Below are 20,813 nucleotides of genomic sequence, written 5' to 3' on the forward strand. Positions count from 1 at the left end.
GTGAAACTAGCCACAAAGCAGCCTGTGAAAGCGGCAGACTTTCACATTGCGCAACCAGAGTCACTTCTTGCTCGGCCCGGACATGCAAAGGGGAGCTCCAGTGTGGGAGCTGCTGTCCTGCCTCTTCTACGTGCTAATGGCCAGGAGCACAGGGGTTTGCACCTGGGGGATAATTCTAGCACCTCAGCTCTCTTTCACGCAGAGAGAGAGGGTTTCTGTCAGGCAGCAGGCTGGGAGAAGACTAAACTGAAGGCTGACGTCTCCTGATCTTCTCCAGCTGCTGGGTCGACAACTGTACTCTGTCTCCTCACACAGCCCCCCCGCCAGTATACCGGCTCGACAGGCACTGGGTACGAGTGACGAGCCGCTCTCGGAGATCTTCAGCAGACAGCCAGGCTGCGCCAGGTCACGCCAGCACGGACGCCACAATAAGCCTCTTGTCAAAGTCAGGCAGTTGCAGGAAGTGTAGCAAACATTCTGTCTGCTAGACAGGCAGGTCATGACAAGCAGGCTATGAAACCCATGAAGCTGCAAGACATTCAGAGTTCAGCAGACAACAGAAAAACAAAGAACTGAGAGGAAAGGGAATTCTACAGGGGTTATCGGGTAAGGCTATTACAAACCATTAGGTTTTTAAAACAATCTTTATAAACCTTTTTCATTTTCTAAGGGCGTTATGAAGCGCAGAATGACAGGCCTCACATTATACAAAAACTGGAAAAATCTGAAAATGGGTGAATGTCAGAAATCCATTAATCTGCATCTGCATCTGCAATCTGAGTCTGGTCAATTACTGTGCAGCTCCCAGGACACACAGCAGTGGCCAAGAGTGCCGTCTGTACCTGTGAGCGCCTGGGATTTGGCTGCCTGCTCTGGAACGCCCAGGGCGTACAGGGCTCATAACTGTTTATAACCTCCCGACTTGGAGCAGAAGCCTGTAATATTAAAAAGTACGCAGGACAGCACAGTACCATTACTGTACCACAGTACCATTTTACGAAAACAGTCAATCGGCAAAATTAAGTTCGATATTCCCAGTGGGTTTTCTCAACCTTGTTTTATTTTTTTAATGCTTTCTCAAATACCGACATTCAGATGAACCGGATTCCTCAATTGCATCGGCAAGGAGATTATCATCAAACTAATTGTGGCTCATTGTGCAGGAAAAAAATGGCTGTGATCTCAAAAGCAATTAAAGTTCACTGTTAGCCACCCACTGAAAAACAAAGCACTCGGTGGCTTTTATTTTCCCCCAGGCTGTTGCCTGGTAAACTCTCAGACTTGTTTCTTTGTGACGATCAATGGCACAACACATCACAGGGCCTGCATGTCGTGTATTTAGTCAACCTGCCACACTGGCTGATCACACAGTCCTGTTGACTGCTGCCAGCATACAGTATTTCCACTGAATCTTCTTTACTGAGACACGAAATGCATCACTGGTACACAGGCAAACGCAAACTGAACTGTACAAACAAAAGAGAAAGAGAGACCCCCCCCAGCATGAGTGGTGTGACATACCTTCAGTATGTTTTCAAGAAGACCTGAACCACAGCTTTTACTCCCCAGATTAAGGGTCAGGCCTAATCACTGTATCAGCTCTGTGATAACTGCAGAGGGTCTCAAGTGACATGATTACAGAGCCCATCGCCACCCTCTGGTATTTCCTTCACTCAGTGTGTCCAGCCCTTCACTTTCCCTTCTTAAGAATATCTGTTCATGCCTGCAGGAGATGGCTGGGTTTCTAAGTTCTGCTAGCTGGCTGCACTCTTCAGAGCTACGTCTGTCACAAGACCTGTGGTCAGAGGAGTGAAAGCACTGTGTAAGATTGTGAGACCTCTCTCTTATCTTCACAGATATAGCTTCTCTGGAAACCCCCTACACCGACTTGCACAACATCCCTTCCTCACCACAAAAAAAGAAAATGAAGAAAGAGATCTGATTTAGACTTTCCTTTTAAACATCAGGGGTTCCCCTCTGAGAGAAACATTCGATCTTGATTGTTCTAAAATGCTCTCTGGGGAATCTCCTTCAGCTTATGATGGTACTCTGATGGTAAAAAGACTGCACAAAAACACCATGGTAAAAGTCTGTGAAGAAAATTAATTACTAGTACCTCCCAAGCTTGCATTACAAAGCGGGGCGACACACTACTGATATACCTGTTCATATATTCTGAGGGCACAAAGTGCGAGAGAAACACTGCGTGCTTTATTAACGTGACAGTCGTGCACATTTACTAAAAATGGTGAGAATGCCCAAAGCTTGTGGCGTAGGCAGCGGCCCCATGTCCACTGGACTTGCGGACCTGTGAAAAAGGTGGTGGCTTGCATTCTATCAATCTATAGCCCTATCTATTGACCACCAAGATGCGTAGATGAAGACTTAACTGATTCAAAAAGCAACAAAGTCAAATGAAACAGAAAGATGAAAGATGAAGATGCAAATGTATTAAACATACTGAAGACAGCGAACTACTCGATCAAAACAGGCATTCTGCCTCCCTTCATCCAAGTAACATTATGACATTATTTTCCTGAAACAGACATACTGAAACTCGCAGACGAGCAACAAGTGCACAGTTTCTCACTTGTTCTTCTTTCGGCGGGGGCGCAGGAGTTGTGAGGTGATGACGGCTGATGTGAGCAACACAGCTGTCCTAGCAGAGCGTCTTCAATTGCAAAGCAGCAGAGAACATGAAAGGATTATATATCTGTGTAAAAAACACCGTGGGCAATCGGCACTATTAAATGTCATGATCTTGCCATGTTGCAAGCCTGCGAAACTGTCCCCGTCTGCTCTAGGCTTGAGTATGGAAAACCACCTCGCCTGCTTTTGCCTCTTCTTCCGGACAGAGAGCCAGAAAGGACCGGCCACTGTTCGCCAATGGTTCATCTGAACTCAAGCCACCAACCTGCCAGCCTGCACTGACCACAGGGCGCTCGCCGAGCTCGCCTGCTCTTCGAACGCTGCTTCGTGAAGACTAACCAGAGGAACACCCCCCAACACATTGCTCAGCAGGGTACAGAAGCAAATGCCGAGAGGAGGAGACCACCTCCACCTCCGTGCCACTGACCGGATTCTGTACAGACAGGGGTCGTTAAGCCCTTCTGCCCAGCAGCCACCCCCTGTGGATTCCTCCCCCTCTCCCAGCTCCGCTGTGGCAGCAGCCTCCGGCTCCCTCCAATGGGGAACAGTGAAACTGCCTTGCAGGCCCTGATCAGGTTGTCACCCACAGCTACAAGTCTTCGAGTGACCCCTTCCCTCAACTCTGCAGACATGCCAACACAATGACATGGGTGCCGCGTCTTGCCCCGCCGTACCGCCTTGGCTCTAAAAATGGTTCCCCTTGGTCTGCTGGGTTTGGGCGCTAATGCGCTGGGCTGCTCGGTAACGTGCGGGTTTGAACTTGTCCGCCCTGTCCTGAGCTGCATGCTTGGCTTCGCGCGAGGCTGCAGCAGAGGCACGGACACCGCGGCGGCTGTCCCTGTGCCACGGCTTTCGTTGCGCACCTTGCTGCTGCTCAAGTGGCTTGAGCACACATTGCAGCACCCAGTACAGTATTAGGAAATCAGTGCACCATCTGTGACACTTTACGTTTTTAAGGGAGTAAATCTGGACCCAGACAGCTTCCTGTCCTGCTCTAACATCAAGATCATGCTGCATTCTTTTAAAACAGCTCCTCAAGGAATCTGTGCCTCTGTCTGAAGTTTCACATCTGTTTATACACTGTATATTAAAAAAACATCACATGGCACGAGTCTCCTTATTTGCTCATCCTTGAGTTCTGTGGGTGATTTTGCATGTTGTAGAATTGTGTGTCCCCTGGCGTGGGGGACTCTGGGGAGGCTGCCGGTGGGAACATGGCTGTGGGGGGAGAGGGCGCCGCCTGCGAGACCCCCGGCGCTCGAGGCAAAACCAGGCTGCCTTTCCGCTCGTCTCCCAAGCACGGCGGGAATGAGTCTTCTCCTCCCAGTCGCTCTTTTCTCGGAACAATTAAGTTAAGTGCGGTGTGCGCAAGCCAGCTCAACTGGAAGTCGTCCGAGAGGGGCTGGAGGAGCGAGCTATAGAAGCTCTCTCTCGCGCCCCCTCGTCTGAGCCAACTCAAAGGTCCTCTGACACGGACTGTCGGCCAGGACAGATGTAATTAGACCACATGCTTCCTGTTCAGCTACAGCATGAGTCCTGGAGCGATGGAGAAGCAGATGGTATTTATTTAGATAGCAGGTCCAATTCCCAAACATTTTGTGACCACAAGAACATCAATAACAGCAGTAAGAGATCTTTCGGCTCTCTGGAATGGGAATGCTCTGTCACAGTCTGTATGTGGACGTATGTATTGTAAATTCAAAGCCTACATTTCTATTTACACTTTTGCCCATTTTCTCTTATCTTTCGGGTTCCATAGTAGAGGGTGTATGTATGTTATATAATGTGTTTTTCAGTAAAACAGATGTTTTAAAATAAACTTACTCTGCCAACAGGAGCACATTCATTTTCTCCCCTGTGAAGCTTGCGGCTCACAGGGTATTGGATGATTTCTTATTGTATCAGCAGAGCTGGTTTCTGCAGTAATGAACTGCAATGTTCCAGCTTTTCGTGCACTGGCAGAAATTGATCTTGGGTTGCCACTGTCAACTTAATTGGATTTTGTAACAGGAAGTAAACTATCAGGTTTTTAAAATAATGCAGTTTAAGAGGGACACATTGTGCAGTACTAGACAAAATGATTCCAGCAAACTCTCAGTTCTTAAAAGTACAAAAATGTGCTGTAGAGCAGGGGTGTCAAGTCCTGATCCTGGAGTATCAACAGGTTTTTTAAATCTTTTTTTTAAGCTGTAGCTCCCAAAGCTGGGAGAATGTGCTAAACTGGATCAGATAACCCCGTAACCTGCTAGTTTATCTGTAAGAGCAGAGCTGGTATGAATACCTGCTGACACATTGGACCTCTAAACAAAAACATGTTTTATATCTGAAGGTTCCCATAGTGTTTCCTATAATTACTTATCGTCAACGATTGCTGCCCAGGTTAAAGCCTGGACACATGGGAGACGTGTAGCGATTGCCTTTCATTTTGCTATGGGATATTTATTTTTTTAGCTATATCTTGGCCTCTTAGGGCACATACAGTACATCAGTGGAAACATATACAGTAATTGCTATTTCATATTCCTTCAAAGTCTCTAGAGTGCTTTTTAAAAGACTGCTACTTGACCAACACATTCCACTGAATTTCAGGTTCAGAAAGAGATGAACTGAGAGGTCATCTTCCCACAAACAGAACTTGTCAGGGCACTGCTGTGCAACCCAACTACACTCTACAGGCAAGGCCAGTGGCAATCTATAGCACAGACAGGAGAGCCAAGCACAGATGGCTAACCCAATCAGAGTCCACAACTCTGACAGCAGGACCAATCACAGAGAGATTGAGCAGGGCCAGTCGGAAGACAAATTATAACTCGCAACAGACTGAGCAGACCCAGTAAGGTCGAAATAAGAGTTCCATACCACGGCCTGGGCTGCAATCTGCCAGACTCATCCCAGTGCAGGTCGTTGGAGCAGCAGCTCCTCATTTATCTAATTTAATTAATGGACAGTTAGATAATTCAAGAGCTTAACAGCACCACAATCCTGCAACGGGGTCGTCTGTAAGGCCTGTGAAAATCCCTGCACGACAGGCCTTTTGGGGCCAGAAAAAAACACTTGCTAGTCCAGTATAAACACAGGGAGTTCTGCCTTTTCCTGCAAAAGAAAAGCTTACAGTGCTCACGCATTTGTGTTCCAGCTCAAAGTACCAAAACAGCAGCAGAGACGGTGTGATGTTGCCAATTTTCTCTCTGTTGGTGCAGCCACTTCCCCATGCAATTTCCTCAGTGAAGCACCGAAGGACATCGCCTGTGACCACTGCAGACACTGAGTCAAGGCCAGCGGCTGGGGGCTCGCCGGCCACTGCTGTCCAGCCCCAGGGAAGCAGCAGCATGGCAGGAAGACTGAACAAGGCACAGCAACAAGAACAGAACGCCCACATACGATTCTGAACAGCGGAACTGACCTCTGTGGTTCAGAGCTCTCCTTTTTCCAAGACATTTGTAATCTGGGATATCAGGTTTTAGAGGGCTGCTTTCCACACCCAGCCCCTGGGTCTGCTCCTGTGCACAGGAGGTCCTGAGCTTTCTAAACTCAAGCAGCATTTGAAATTGCATGATGCTTCGGGGCTTCAGGGTCCCATTATGCAGACTGGGCTGCAACCTTGAGGACAGCTGTTCACACTGTAGTCACTGGTTTACAGGAAGTACACTGCGTAACACAACACAGAATCAGCATGATGATTACCAACAAGTGAGTAAGTACTTTCAAACCTCGTCTCAAAACTCACATTGACACTCCAGCTTTTAATTCTGTTTGCTTTACTGCATTAATGCGCGCAAAGTCTCTTTTGTGGATCGTTTTATTCTCGAATCTCTTCAGATGACTCGTTACAAACGACGCAGTATAAATAAATATTATCATGATTTCAAGACAATACTGTATATCTTCTATTAAATGATCATTTGTTGGCATTTCTGTGCCTTGTCAGATGATTCCACACAGTCTTATCCAGATCACAGTGTATTTTGCACCTTTCAGGAGCTGTGATATCCACTTAGTACCCTTATTTCCAGCTGTGGTCATTACATCACAGTAAAGACCTTTAACATGCAATCTTGAATTGTTTCCATTTTTTTTTATCTTAAATTGGAGAACCGCTCTCTCACACTTCACAATCAAGTTACAAAGGTGCTTAATTATCGTATTTTTCTCCAGCATCTACAGTACTGCAGCCTTTCGTGAGAAACCAGGCACTGGTGGAGTCAGAGTCTGCCGTCGGATCAGCCTTGGAGAATTCCTCAGAAATTCACTCATTAACACCTCCAGAGCCTAGAGCCAGATCACTAAACGTAAGTCCTGTCTAGAAAATGCCAGGATGGATTTAATCATCCTCCTCGTTAATTGAGTTTTTGATGATTGGTAGAACAAGATTAGCATAAGAACAGTCAATGTAATTTTTACTCTTCAGAATGCTTTACTATGGACAGAAAAGGCAGATCTCTCCCTTATGCTACCCAGATAATATTGTTTTAACAGAATGGTCTAATCCAGTGGCCAACCCTGGGCCTGCAGAGCCTGCAAAGCCTATAGGTCACTGTTAGACCCTGTATAAAGGCCTGGAAGAAATGGGAGTTTGGATCAACTTCGCCAGTGAGCCGTTTCAATTAAGCCAGGCATGGCCAGCTGTGACAGAGACCCTAGGGGGCACTAGTGTGTTCATCTAACAGTCTCTAACATGCTTAATTGCACAAATGCCTGCTTCAGTGTTCAAAATGAAAATTGTGCTTACAAAGTGCAGAGTTAAGAGAGACCCAGTAAACCTGTCTGGGACCAGAGTCAGGAAAGCTGCTGCAGATGGAAACCCTTGCCTCCTGCACCTAATTAGTTTGATCACTTTCACTCTTTTAATTAAACGGTGAACCTATAATGTGGGCATGAAGCTGGCCGTGCCGTATGCCCATAATAAATAATTCATTGCTTTTATACAGCTCTTTGATCCAAAAGGATCCCAAAGCACTTTTTTCATGGGAGGCGGCACACTTCATCCACCACTTGGTCACACCCACACGCCTCAAAGACTGACCTGCGGTCCCATCAGGTATTAGAAGCTGTGCCTCCCCTTCCCTACCACTAGAGGCCGCTACTGCTTTAACCAAACCTGAACTACCTTAAGCGGTCAATGAACAGACAGTCATTCAATAGACTCTGTATAAATGTTTCATACCAATTAAAAAGCATAATCAATTCATGACACGGCGTCAATCGGCTACCTTTTAAATGGCAAGATTATAATTAGCACCCCCGTGTGAGTCAACACAGAAACGCAGCTACATAAAGGCAGCTCTGCCTTGAAAATCTTTTCATGAGTCGTGTTTTCAAAACGCTGAATACAGCCGTGACCTCCGAAGGGGAAAGCTGGTGAGGATTTATTCAAGTGGGAGATCTTTCACAAGGGAGAGGGTTGCAACGGGACAGCGTGGAGGGCTGCGACAGCCGTCTCTCAGAAACCAATCTGAAGAAAGCGATGGCATTTGGTTTAAAACGCCGACTGTGCTAAGGGCCTGGAGGATTTGTGTTGTGCAGTGAAAGCACTGCTCCGCTTTAGTCATTCAGAGAAATCTTGGGCTATTATTAAAGGAACATCCTGTGACTGCGAGAGGCAGGTCGGAGAGGGCAAGACAGCATTTTCAGCAGACAGCGGTTAAAATAAAAGTGGCTTCTAAGAAGCAAGGTAAGATGTGTCTTTTGCCGAGAGGGGCTAATGAGAGTAGGCAGAGGCCGTCAGAGCTGAGCTCTTTTCCAGGGCTTCACAAAGCTCTAGGTTCCCCTGTTGGCTGTAGATGTCTGGGCGCTCGACCACAGTCATCAGGCCATCCCAGTCCCCCTTGATCTCACTCTGCGGCTCAGCTACACAGTGGGAGCAGAGCGACGTTTGGAGATTCCGGGCTGAATGGGAAAAGAAAGCAAGAGCACATGAGACACACAGAGCGGGGGAAATGACTCTCCTTCTAATCGGGTCGTCACAGCGGGGTCACCGTGCCCCTGTGGAGTCAGTCCGAGGCGACGGACTCTAGAGAGGGGTAACGGAGCAGAGGAGTGACCGGCTGTCCACACAGCCAACTGCAAAGCACCAGGCCGCGCACATCAGGCTTCTTGTGCAACGTTGTAAAAAGGAAAGGAACTGACATGCTCATTTAAGTAGCCCTGTTTTTAAAGCTCCTCTTTCCTGCTATTAGGAAGCAGTTTGTGCAACTGCAGCTCTTTGTTAATCAGCCCTTTCCTGTAAAGCCCCTTGGCCTAGAGTCACTTAGACAAGATGTCGGTTAAACTGTGTTCTAGAACCCTGTCCCAGCCTGGAAAAATGCCTCTCCCTTCGTCACTACGCCGGCGGCAGTAAAATGTTGATTGTCAGTACAGATCTCATATTAATAAAAATACATACAGCATTAAGATTTCCGTTCGCCAGCAGCTTCATTCCTGCCGTTTCTGGGACGTCGGGGGAAAAAAAGCCCTTCTCCGATCCCGAGACGTCAATCTGCTCTGCTGAGTCGTCATTTTAAAATATCACGTTTCCCCTCATTCTGTCAAAAAGAGAGCTAAACCTCTTCCATCACCAACCCCTAGCTTCTAAGTCTTCTGCAAACACCCGTTTCTCCGGACGTCGGAGGAGAAGGCTGCTGTAGTCTGGGGTTTATTAAGGAAATCTCACCGTGTACATTTTCCAAGAGAGCATTGCAGTTTATCCAGCTGCTTTTGGTTTCAATAGTGCATTTATCGGGGGGAGAGTGCAAGTTCTCTATCACAGCCCTGCCTGGCACCAGGATTTTTAGATTTTTTCTTCCACACAACCTGGACTGAGATGCCTCCCTGTTTGTATCAGGTGTCCTGGTGGACTGCAGGCCTGTGGGCGAAACCCTGGAGGAGACCTGTGGACAGTGCAGGGCCCAGCCCAGCTGACGGAGCTGTTACTGCGGAAATAAAGCAGGACCAGCTCGTTAATTCCGCAGAGTGCACCTGCCCAGAGGAGTATTCACAGGCGTCTTTTGTCCATATTCAAGGTCTCTTTACAGGTCCAAAAAGCTTTTAAGGGTCTTGCAAACCCACTTCTGCCAAATCACATGAATGGAGCTCATTACTCCCTCAGAAAGCTACGTTAGTGCCATGTATTTTTTTTCTTCGCAAAGCCCCCTTTACTTTCAGACAGATATTTTTCTCGACACGCAAGCTATGTTTTGAAGAGATGTGGTGTTTAAATGGGGGTTGGGGTTGGGCCTTCCTTCAGTCTCTGGGCTGTGCTCTCTTCCTGCTCGCTTGCGTCACCCCCTCCTCTGCTGCAGCTGAAGGCACAGGCTGACAAAGCCTCTAATTTCAGGTTCCACCATTGTTTGAAGCACAGATAAATATATATTCTTCCCTTTGTAAAAAAAAACACCCTCATTTCTGTGTCAAGGAAGCTCAGCCATAGTGCGACACCAGCCACCAACACACAATCCACACACAATTGAACACAGCCTTGTATACAGTTAGTGGCCTTGATGCTGATGGCTCACAGCCCGGGCTGATGTATGATCCTACACACTGGTGCTCCCAGGGTAATGTTTTCTATCCCGATGAGAGCTCTCATTTCCTGAAATCACCCTGGCACACCACGATGTAGAGGAGACAAAGTAAATAGTGCTGAACCAAGGGACACGAGGAAGCCAGCTGCCTGATTCTACACCACAAACACAGCCCAGCACAGCGAAGGAGACAACAGTGCTGCTATAGCAGCACAAGCACAACCCAGCACTGTGCAGGAGACAAAAGTGCTGTTATACAGTAGCACCACAAACACAGCCCAGCACAGTGCAGGAGACAACAGTGCTGTTATACAGTAGCACCACAAATACAGCCCAGCACAGTGCAGGAGACAACAGTGCTGCTATAGCACCACAAACACAGCCCAGCACAGTGCAGGAGACAACAGTGCTGTTAGAGCAGCACAAGCACAGCCCAGCACAGTGCAGGAGACAATAGTGCTGTTATGCCTCATATTTCTATTCCTCAGTGCTGGTCAGTTTCACAGCCTCTATCCACACTGCACCAGTCCTGTTTCAGCACAGAGAGCTTTCCCTAGACAATATGACAGTAAGACAATATGTTCTATTTCTTAGTAATTTTACTCATGAATATTTATTGTCTTTACTGTTGCAGAATGCATTTTTCTGTGCAGACTTACAGTTCCCTCTCACAAAAAAAGCAGAATGTTGTGATTGATGATCTACACTGCAGCACTTTTCTCTGCAGACTGTGCAGATTTGCACTTTCTCAAGCAACACCAGGGTTACTGCAAAAAGCAATGCGTGCTGGGAAGCAATATAAATACACTCTGTGAAGCAGAGGTATTTAACTGGCCGCGTCCCCAGCATCCCTGCAGGTTGAGCAGAATGCAGGCCTAGACGTTCATCAGTCCCAGGAAGAGCGCGGACAATAGCTGACCGCATCAATTGGAAATAAGGAAGTTACTGTATGCATTCTTATGCTTTTCCTATGGAGCTTCCTAACTACCAGGCAGGGACCCTGTGGAAGTCTAACAAACTGCTTAAATCTAATTCTAGAGGCGAGGTTATTAAATAAGGTCGTCTCTTCTTCCGCAGCTCATAATAAAACCTTCGGTGTCTCAGTCAGGGCGGATAACGACAGGGGACCTCCGTCATGGGAGCAGAGGCATTCCTTAGATTGCTGTGGAAAATCTACACAACGTCCAGTCATTACTGCTGCAAAGTTAATGAGCTGCATTTATCTCAGTTCTAAACACTGCACTGCCAGCGTGATAGCACCGATCTTTCCACCAGGCTCTCAGGCCAGAATCCTCACACAAAACAAAGGTTTTGCATAGTGCATTGCGATTTAGGCTTGTATTTTACTGTTTTAATTGGCAGAACAACAGCACTGTTGCCTACAAGACATTAACGTGAAGGAGTCAGACACGACAGTAGGCTCAGATCTCATGTTGTGGTGTGGCTGTGTAACAAGCCAGTTACTGTACAACAACGACCAGGAGAGGGTACAGGACGTTTTAATTATTTTCAGACATAAAATATGCCAACTTGGGTTAAAAAATTATTTTGGAACATGACATTTAAGACCACATGAGCAAGAAGGGCCGAGTGTGATCTTTATTTAACGAACTTAAATGCCCTTCCACAGTAGACCTTTGAATTAAGAGCTGTAGGTGTTGTGCTCTTCTTTTACCGAATAATACCGTGTTACAGAAAGGAAATCTCCCCGTTGCTTGTCTGCAGCACGATCATACTGCCTTGTTGAGACTTCACCAGAAATGTAAAAATCTAAAAAAAGGTTTAGAAGCCATCACAAGGCTTAACAATAAGAATCCCGTATGAATTAAAATTAAAAAAATCACATTTAGCCCACAGCTCTAAGTAATTATCATTCATCAGGAAAATTTTAGAAGCTTTGTTTCCACTTGATCATTCACAAAAAAAAAACATGAAAGCATGATCAAGTATTCGGAAAGGGCTGAACGCTCTCCTCTTTGCCTTTCTGAAAGCTCCCATTTGAGCAGATCATCTCAAGGGCAGTTACTGCACACACACTGGTGATGACACACACATCTGGAGGGGCTGCCAGAAGAGGTGACATCACGGAACACCGGAGGCGCAGACAGCACCACAACTCCATGGGCAGCCAATGGCATCAGGGGCAAAGACATGCTTTCTACATCACTGCAGTGAGATAGAGTAAGTCATCCAAACTGGCCTGTGACTGCGCTGGCATTTATTCCCACCCCTCATGTACCTGATGGCTCCAGCTGCAATGAAACATCTTAAAAATTAATTCTGTCCTCATAATTGCTTCACAGACACCCAGTGCACTGTGATAGCTAATGCAGGTCAGGGAGCCTTTAATCAGCTCATCCTTTTAGCTCTGGCAACAGGCAGAGGGCTAGTCTTAACAACTTAACCCCATTTCCACGTTGATAATATCATAGAGCTAAAGAGGAGATTTTAAATGGCTTTTTGAAACAGTTTGTCCGAAAGTAATTATATGACTCTCCTTTTGAGGAAAATATTAATATCTCTGAAATCATTTCTACTACAGTTGAACTCTTCTGCAGATGCATGCTGTACTGTATCCTGAGCAGGATACCGAACAGATCCGATACAGATACAGCAAGGTTTGGTCTTTTGCAGGAGTACGTGAATGTACAATTTCCCCTGCTATTTATATTGAGAGATTACTAGTGCCATATGTCAACACTGCCAGCGTGCAGAGAAATGAACAGGAATGTCACTGCGCTGGAAAGCGCCTGCGCAGTCTGACTGGGGTGACAGCACACAGAAGTGCTGGGGGTGGTGGGCTGAGACAACGGAGGTAATGACCAATAATGACTTCTCGGAACAATGCGGCTACGCACAGCTAGTGCCAAGCACCCCACATTTCAGCAGTGACTTCAACCGAATCCAATGTGTCTACACCATTCTTCTTTCCTGTTTAGTCAGTAGATCTTTAAATAACAGAGACACCCACCTAGAATGCAAAACCTGCCCACTGTGGCTTCTCAGCCACAGCACCCATTGTGTTTTTTCCCCACGCTGCAGCTCCGCTGAAGGGCGAGGGCTGGTGACAGACTCTGGCTCGGGTTCAGTAACACTGCAGGCTTTTTGTTCCAGCATTCGAGCATGATGTTACCTCATAGGCACTAGAATGAAAGGAGGCTGTCTGACTTGGCCGTCTCCATTATAGCAGACATGTATAAACAACTGGCCAGAGCACTGCGTGCAAATCTCCATTGAAATCCCATCAACACTCGTACACCCATCGCCACCCATGTGAAGGCCTACCTTGCTACAGCTAACCTAGTTATGCTGTGGGTTCATGTTGCTTCACAGGACTCAGCCACAGGAATATCACTGTGTAGTACAGCAAATGAGCCTCAAAAAAGGCTTACCATAACATATCATAGTATTACTGTGGTCCAGTGTAGTTCACACATTGCAAGTTAAAACCACGGAATGAAACCACTGTAAACCATGGTTAAGGTGCCGAAACACTATGCTAAATTACCAAGGGGGGCTTTCCTAAGGTAGCATTAGCTGTGTGACCTCCAGGATTGCACACAATGCAACTTACGCACTGTAGAAGAATCAGCTGCACACTGCTGGCGTGCTCTTTCCTCATCAACAGCAGAATTCTCAAGCTTTGCACACGAAGGAAACACCAGGCTCCTTTGTGGAGGTGTGACCTAGCCCACGCGGGCGAGAGACGGGCCTGACGATGGGGGAGAGAGACAGGGGCAGGGCCTCCAGAGTTCACGATGAAAACGAAAGTGTCAGGTTTTCCGTGGTAGTTTGTAAACAGGAAGCTGAAAAATGTCCTGGACTTGTGTGCAGCACGCTGGCTTAGCCAATAACAGAGCAAACAATGCATTTTTGGAGAGACTGCTCTGAAAGAAAGGGGGAAGAGATTCCTTTAGCCAGCTCTTTTATAAATATACACACACACAAGAGTTTTTAGACAGAACTGTGAGAAATGTGCAGCAGCACATACCGCAGTTTGATGGTTCACTGTGAAAAGAAAAGTTGTGGACTCCGATTGCTACTACAGTATGTTCTCGTTAGAGGAGACAGAACTATTACAGCTGACACGACTGTTGCTGCTTCTGCTGTTACCATTGCAAGTGGTAAGAACACAACACCCGCAATAATCATGACCAAACATTCAAATGACCAAACGTTCCCAAAGGGGGACGTTCAAATGGTTAAGATATCGAATATATTTTTTTAAAGATCTCAGTTAAGAGTTTTGCTTTTACTGTAGCTTCTTCCCACAGAGGGCCGTAGGAGTACGAAACAAGCTGCTCACCCATGCAGTAGAAACCGATACCTTGGCTTCATCCTCCCATCAATCAGCTACTAACTACTAAACAGGCTAGATGTGCCGAATAGCTCCTCTCTCTTGAGACCGGGCTTGTGTTCTTATATTCCTTTGGTTGCATACTAAAAACTTCAAAGAACATTTGCATGAAAAACAAAAGAAATGTGGTAGATGACAAAATGAAAGGATCCTCTTTCTTTGCACCTTAAAAAGTGCAGAAATCTAAGGGAGCAGTCTGGGCCTTGGGCATTATTTTTGTCTCTCTGGCTGTTCCTTTGCCATCTCAGAACTTAAAGTGGAAGTTAATACCACAGTACAGAGGAAAATAATTGATCTGAAAAACAACCAAGTGAGAAAACATACACATTGAATTTCTTTTAAAGGTTTTAGCACAAAATGGGCCTCGAAATCTGGGTTCTGGCGTCTTGAGTTAATTAATGGTCCTGAAATACACACACAGCGGGGAAAGGCTAATTGACTTGTTCTGGGCTCTGTCTGCCACAAAGCTGATGGATGCGTTGTTTAGTTTTTCTGCAGCTCCATCAGTTCACAATGTTCCATAAATAAAGCAGGCCATCGAGTGGCCCTCTCAGCTGTCCCAGGAATGAAAAGTTACCCCATTACGCCAATTATCCATCGAAACTACCGCCAGGCACACAGACTGGAGAAGTGGCCTCTGGGAAAGGCATGTTTCCTGTCAATGGGAAAGTAACACACTGCAAAAGTAATTAAGTCACAGCGCCACCATACCACAGAGTCATGCCGGTTTTCTAGGTGTATGATCCTGTATGTTAACACGATGACTTAAAAAACAAGAGCTGACTGGCCCTAATGTCCGTTGACTCGAATTAAAGTCAAAGAAAATTCAGGCAGAATGAGAGGAGGCCATTCAGAGCAACAAGCAGAAACACCCAGGAAATGCCTGGGCTGGCGAGGCACCCCTCGCGAGAGGAGCTGGCCACTGACAGAGGAGAAGCTCTCCGCCGGCTTTTAGGAGATCGCTTTAGCTTTATTACGAGGAAAAGTGCTTCAAAAGCAATCAGTCCGGCACCCTTGGCCTCAAAACCTCTTGTTGTCAACAAAACCGGCGCTTGTTGACAAGGCTGCAGGGTGAACGGCACCCCCAGCCCACAGCTCCAGGCTTGTAACCCCTGCACACCACCCGCACAGCGCACCTGCCTTCACTGCCAGCAGAGAGGAACGCCCCTGTCATCTAAACTGGGATCCCTGCACCGAGCAGCGCACAGGCTTCCTCTGGTCAATCCGCGGACCTGGGAGGGACTTCTGTGGGATATGAACCGTTTTGCTGCTTGGAGAGCGACTCTGCTGGACGCTGTGCTGTCTCATTCCCAGACCTGATGTTGGAAGAAGAAAGTGCCTCGGTACCTTCGTCTGGCTGCCACATTCCTACACACACGCAGGGCTGTGCAGTCGTACTCGCGCCTTGCTTGAGACATCGGTCTAGCGGGATGTGTTCTGTTCACTACTGTACTGCAGGCCGGAGGACCATCTAAGTGGCTTTCTTGGTGTTATGATGATAAAACATACTATTCAGAAAAACTAAAGGACATTCCCAAGCCCACTAATCCAATGAACCAACCGAGAGTTTGTAATGAGTAACCAGATAATTCTGCATGTTTCTGTGCAGAATAAATGCACACATGATTCCCTCTGTGCTACAGCTACAGAAGAAAAAGAGTGAAGGACAACTGATTCCCATTTAATTAAATCCAATTACAGAGCAAAATGAATTAAAACACATTCCCTAAAAAATACAGTACAATTTGAAAAGAGCTGAAATTATTTCAATTTGAATGAACTAGCATTGATGGTGTTGAAAAGGAGTGTATCGTAGAAAAAATAATGATAAAAAGACATTCAAAAAGGATGACTATTAATTTATCTGAACTGGCAGCAATCACAGTCTTTGTGAGGCGCTCGTCTGTACTGTAAATCCCATGGCACACCCAGCTAATACCTTTAAGAACTTCCACATGCAAGGCATGTTTATCCTGACAAACTTTCAGTGGAGCACCTCCCCCTGTAATCCCATAAAGCCCTGGAGCAAGGCAGGGTGTGGGTTGTTAACAGGGAATCACCCTTATCAACTCAGCACTGAACAAAGTCCATGGAACAGGACACAATTTTATTATTCTGTGTCATACTGGTATGTGTAGGAGTTAGCTTTGCAACAATACAGTACATAGCAGCATTTACATTGAAAATATAAAAAGAATCACTTAAAATCTGAGATTTCTTTAAAACCTGTAATGGTGATAAGAGACAATAATAAGATTCAGGTCAATTACCAAGGATTCAGAGACTGTACTGGACCCAAGCTTTTATAATTCAGTAAATAGAAAAACCTTTTTTTTTCATTTCAATAACACAATGCAGCATTTTTCACACTCCTGAATACCTGAATGAATCTAATTTGCAGGCAAAAAGAATATACAGTACATACAGTTTGCACAACATAACAGTGTATTATTTCCAATCTCAAATTACAAAAAGCTTTCATGTTAATCTACAATTCAACAACAAGCCATGTTTCATAACTAAGGATAATTTGTTCATTGATATTTGGAAATAAATGAAATCACATTGTGTTGGAATAATTTGTATTATTCTAGTGGAGTACTGCTCCAAGCAGGCTTGCTTGCAGGCTTTTCATTCATGGTACAGTATGTACTGTATGATGCAGGTAAATTGCTTGGCTGTACAGATCAACAGATGGAATTATTCATTATCATTCAGACTACTCATCACTCAGCAAAAACAATTAAGGATTTTATAACAGCATGTTGACCCTGAAGACTGAACTGAAATGAACCAAAATTATTTTCTGCTGAAGCTCACATTTCCACTGACAAAACCAAGCTGTAAGATTATTATTGGATTAGTATCTGCTTTAAAAAGGTCTGAAAATTCTCCCATCTTTCTGCTGTTCATCTTATCAGAACTGATAAGATTCATATGTTCGTATGTTAGGACACCATGGAAAAGCCCATATATCAGTGGTCAGGGTTCATAGTCCCTCTGTGATAAGGCAGACACAGCAGAGGCTGGCTCTGGCTGCTGGAGTGAAGGTCACGCTTGTACAGAGGAGGAGTGCCAATGTCTTGACCAGCTGATGTGTTTGAAAGACACTTGCACTGCTGACTGGGTGGGGGAGGCTCATTCTCGGAAGTTCAGAGGGGAAACACATTCCCAGGACTCTTCTCGTTTCCTTGAGCCGTGCACACAGACACAGGGCAGCCTGCTCCACTTCACTCCTTTAAAGAAGACGGAGCTGAGCATGCAGTTGTCCCTACTTCATAGACCCTGAATGCAAGTCACGAGCAGCAGGAGTCAGTTCTGACTCCTGAGCAGAAGAGCATTGGCACTCAGGACTCTCAACATCCCCCTAAAGAAAGCCATCTGTACAGGCAGCGGTAGAAGTACAGGGAAGGGCTTATGATTGGACAGCAGAGGGTGACAAGTCAAGCTTCTTGATTGCTGAATAAATGGGCAGCACTGAACAAAGCCCTTGGAACAGGACACAGTTTTATTATTATTATATATTCTATTTATTATTTTTATTAGTGCCATGCTGCAACTGTGCGAGAAGGTCTAGGTAGTTTCTGATCAAGACCTTTTAATTGATCTGATCAAAGTCTGCAGTGCACACCTACTGCAAATAGTCCACAATCCAAGTTTTGCTTTAGCAGATTCTCTCCAATGTTAAACGTTCTCTAGAAAAGACCACCATCATTTAAAAAAAATCAGTCATCTGGATTCCTCATTCAGCATGTGAAGTCAGTGCTCTTTTGCTGTTCGAAGTGGTTTTGTATGCACCGGAGTCAGCTGTTATTCTGCAATAAAAACTAAATTTGACTCGATAGTAACAGTTTTTGAAGCAACCTGTGTGGAAAGCCTTTAAAATGATGCATGTTTTACAAATAGGGCCCTTGAGATATTTATGTAGACAGTGGACCACTGCAAAGTTTCTCTTATCTAAACAATACTGCATGATGTGTGCTGAACAAGTTGGCTTGTCGAGGTGCATGCCTCCTCAAAACAAAGTGCGAGTCTGCTCTTCTCCCCCCCAGTAACCTCCAGAATACTAAATGCTAAGTCACTAAGGTAGCCCTGCACCCGCAGTTCAAGGTAGCAGGTCCAATTGTACTTTTGCAGATCAAATACAGTGAGAGCTGTGAACGCAGAGTATGCACTCAACAGAACACAGTGATAACACTCCAGCAGCAATGAATCGATACATCTATAAGCAGTATGAACTCATGTCAGATCTGAAGGCCAGGCTGCTGATGCCATTCATAACATATCCATCTCGCAGCAAATTACAGCTCTGTGAGGGGAGTCCACGACAGTCCAAAAATAAAATGAACTAACAGGACAGCTCAGCAGGAGAACATCAATTGAAATTAATGCTGAATGACTGATGGCTATCCTAGGTGCCCTGAGGCATCTGGCAAATACTCTCAAAACACCCCGGAGACTTCCTGGCCACAGTAAAGCCACAGGGCTTAATGGATGATCACTCTTCCCATATTATGGCTTTCACGACAAGTGCAAACCTAGAGGCAAAACTCTAAACGTTCTTCATTGTGGCTTTTTAGGGCAACAGGCCAAGTTGATCAGTTTATTGTTGAGAGAAATGTACCAAAATTTACCAAAAAACATTTTGCTCGTGGTTATAAAGATATTTTCAGCTGAAATATTTTTTAAAAGGGCCTTAATCAAAAACTGTATCCTTAGAAAGTTTAAGTCTTTGAAATTGCTGGATCTTTAAATCAGACTTCAATGATTTTAATCATTGCTTCAGAGGCTCTGCAGCCATGTTAGGGAATGACATCTAAAGTCTACAGCTACCGAGCTGATGTACATTCTCAAAACACCCTTATACTTGCAACTTGAGTCAGTCCACAATGTGAAGACTTGTCGTCACACCTCCAAGCGCAACACCCAACACGTTGTTCAGTGCAGCCAGTTTCTCCAAAGGAGAGACGCTTGCCAATCAGACCAAGCTCAGGGAGGTTTGAAAACTTTTACATATTTATTCTTTAAACATCAAGAGCTCAAACAAACCCATTTCAGACAAAGCGCAAGCATTCAATACACAAGCTGTTAAAATGGATCTCATTTGTGTTACAAGAGCCATTATAACCTTTTCTTTAAAAAGGTTATATGCCTGTTCATAAAAATGAAAGTAAGCTTACTGAGGAAACTAAAATCTTCCTACTTCTGTCAGAGCATTCAAAGATTCAGGATCAGTCCTCACTAGGCCTGTAAATACTGTCTGGAGGCGTTCGAGCAGAGTTCACATACAGTATCTTCTGACCTAAAGTTGCTCATGGAACCGATTACAGATTTGAGATCTGAACTTCATCGGTAACTGTATGTTCTTTTCCAAGCTGTACTAAAACTGAAATTTCAAGTTCCATAAATGCAAACTGGAATCGCTAGCAGCAGCAAAAAACAGGACGTTTGGAAATCAATCATCTCAAAAGGCTGGCCAAGAGCACTTCCCTTTACAGGTACACAGTACCTCATCTGTTATTGAGTCAGATGCTGCACTCAACTCCAGTAAATAAAAAGGAGTAATGATCTCTGCTGTAATTGTCCTTCCTGGAGAGCAATGCTACAACAAGGAGAGCAGACGCTGGCTCTGGGTGTCTGATTCACACAGCTTGTTGGGCTGACGTACGGCAACTCTGTGCTTTTCATCACACACTTCTAACCTACAATGCACACCCTGTAGAGCATGTGATAGAGAGTTGAGTGCTCTAGTCCAAGACTGTAATTACAGTATAAGAACACACTATCTTGGGTAAAAGGTCTCAGGATAACTGTATCAAGAATTTTCTGAAAGAGAGCTGAGAGGAGCTCACGTCATTGATTGATCCCGTACAGAGGGGCTACAAATTCTCAGAGGCCAGTGGACCCTGAGCAGTGGGCGCCTGGGTTAAACAGCGCGAAGCAAACACTTACACTGCACTAGAGAGCACACATGGAGCGTACAGCTCCATCCCTGCAGGCTAATTCTGGGTGAGGATGAATAATGCTTCTGAGGGAAAAAAAAGCAAAAATTAAAAATCTCAGGAGGCCTGCCACTCCACAGCCTGCATAACAGTCTGAAGGTTTCAGTTTGGCTACGAGCCCTTCACTACAAACAGCAAATTCAATTTCTTCACACGTACATGAAGAGCAAGGAAGTAAGAGGCTGGGGAACAACACTGACGCTTGCGTGGTGCTGTGCAACTCAAGGATAAAGCGGTGGTGATAAATCCAAACACTTGTCCTCCGTTCAAGAATCAGGCATGAGCACATAAAGCTTTTCCAGTGTT

The 20,813-nt window shown here is 45.5% G+C and overlaps 1 protein-coding gene and 1 long non-coding RNA gene across 3 annotated transcripts in view; one reads left to right on the forward strand and one right to left on the reverse strand.

Annotated features, from left to right (window-relative positions):
- prkcab (protein kinase C, alpha, b) overlaps positions 1-20,813 on the reverse strand; it is a 188,537-nt gene that overhangs the window by 136,187 nt on the left and 31,537 nt on the right. The gene's annotated exons all lie outside the window — the stretch shown is intronic.
- Positions 317-10,166, forward strand: LOC107078509 (uncharacterized). Its single transcript, XR_001479458.2, has 4 exons — positions 317-606; positions 5,786-6,343; positions 6,805-6,938; positions 9,470-10,166. It is a non-coding gene; the product is annotated as an uncharacterized lncRNA (long non-coding RNA).

This window comes from Lepisosteus oculatus, chromosome 9 (genome assembly GCF_040954835.1).
Source record: "Lepisosteus oculatus isolate fLepOcu1 chromosome 9, fLepOcu1.hap2, whole genome shotgun sequence".
In the NCBI taxonomy this organism is placed as follows: domain Eukaryota; kingdom Metazoa; phylum Chordata; class Actinopteri; order Semionotiformes; family Lepisosteidae; genus Lepisosteus; species Lepisosteus oculatus.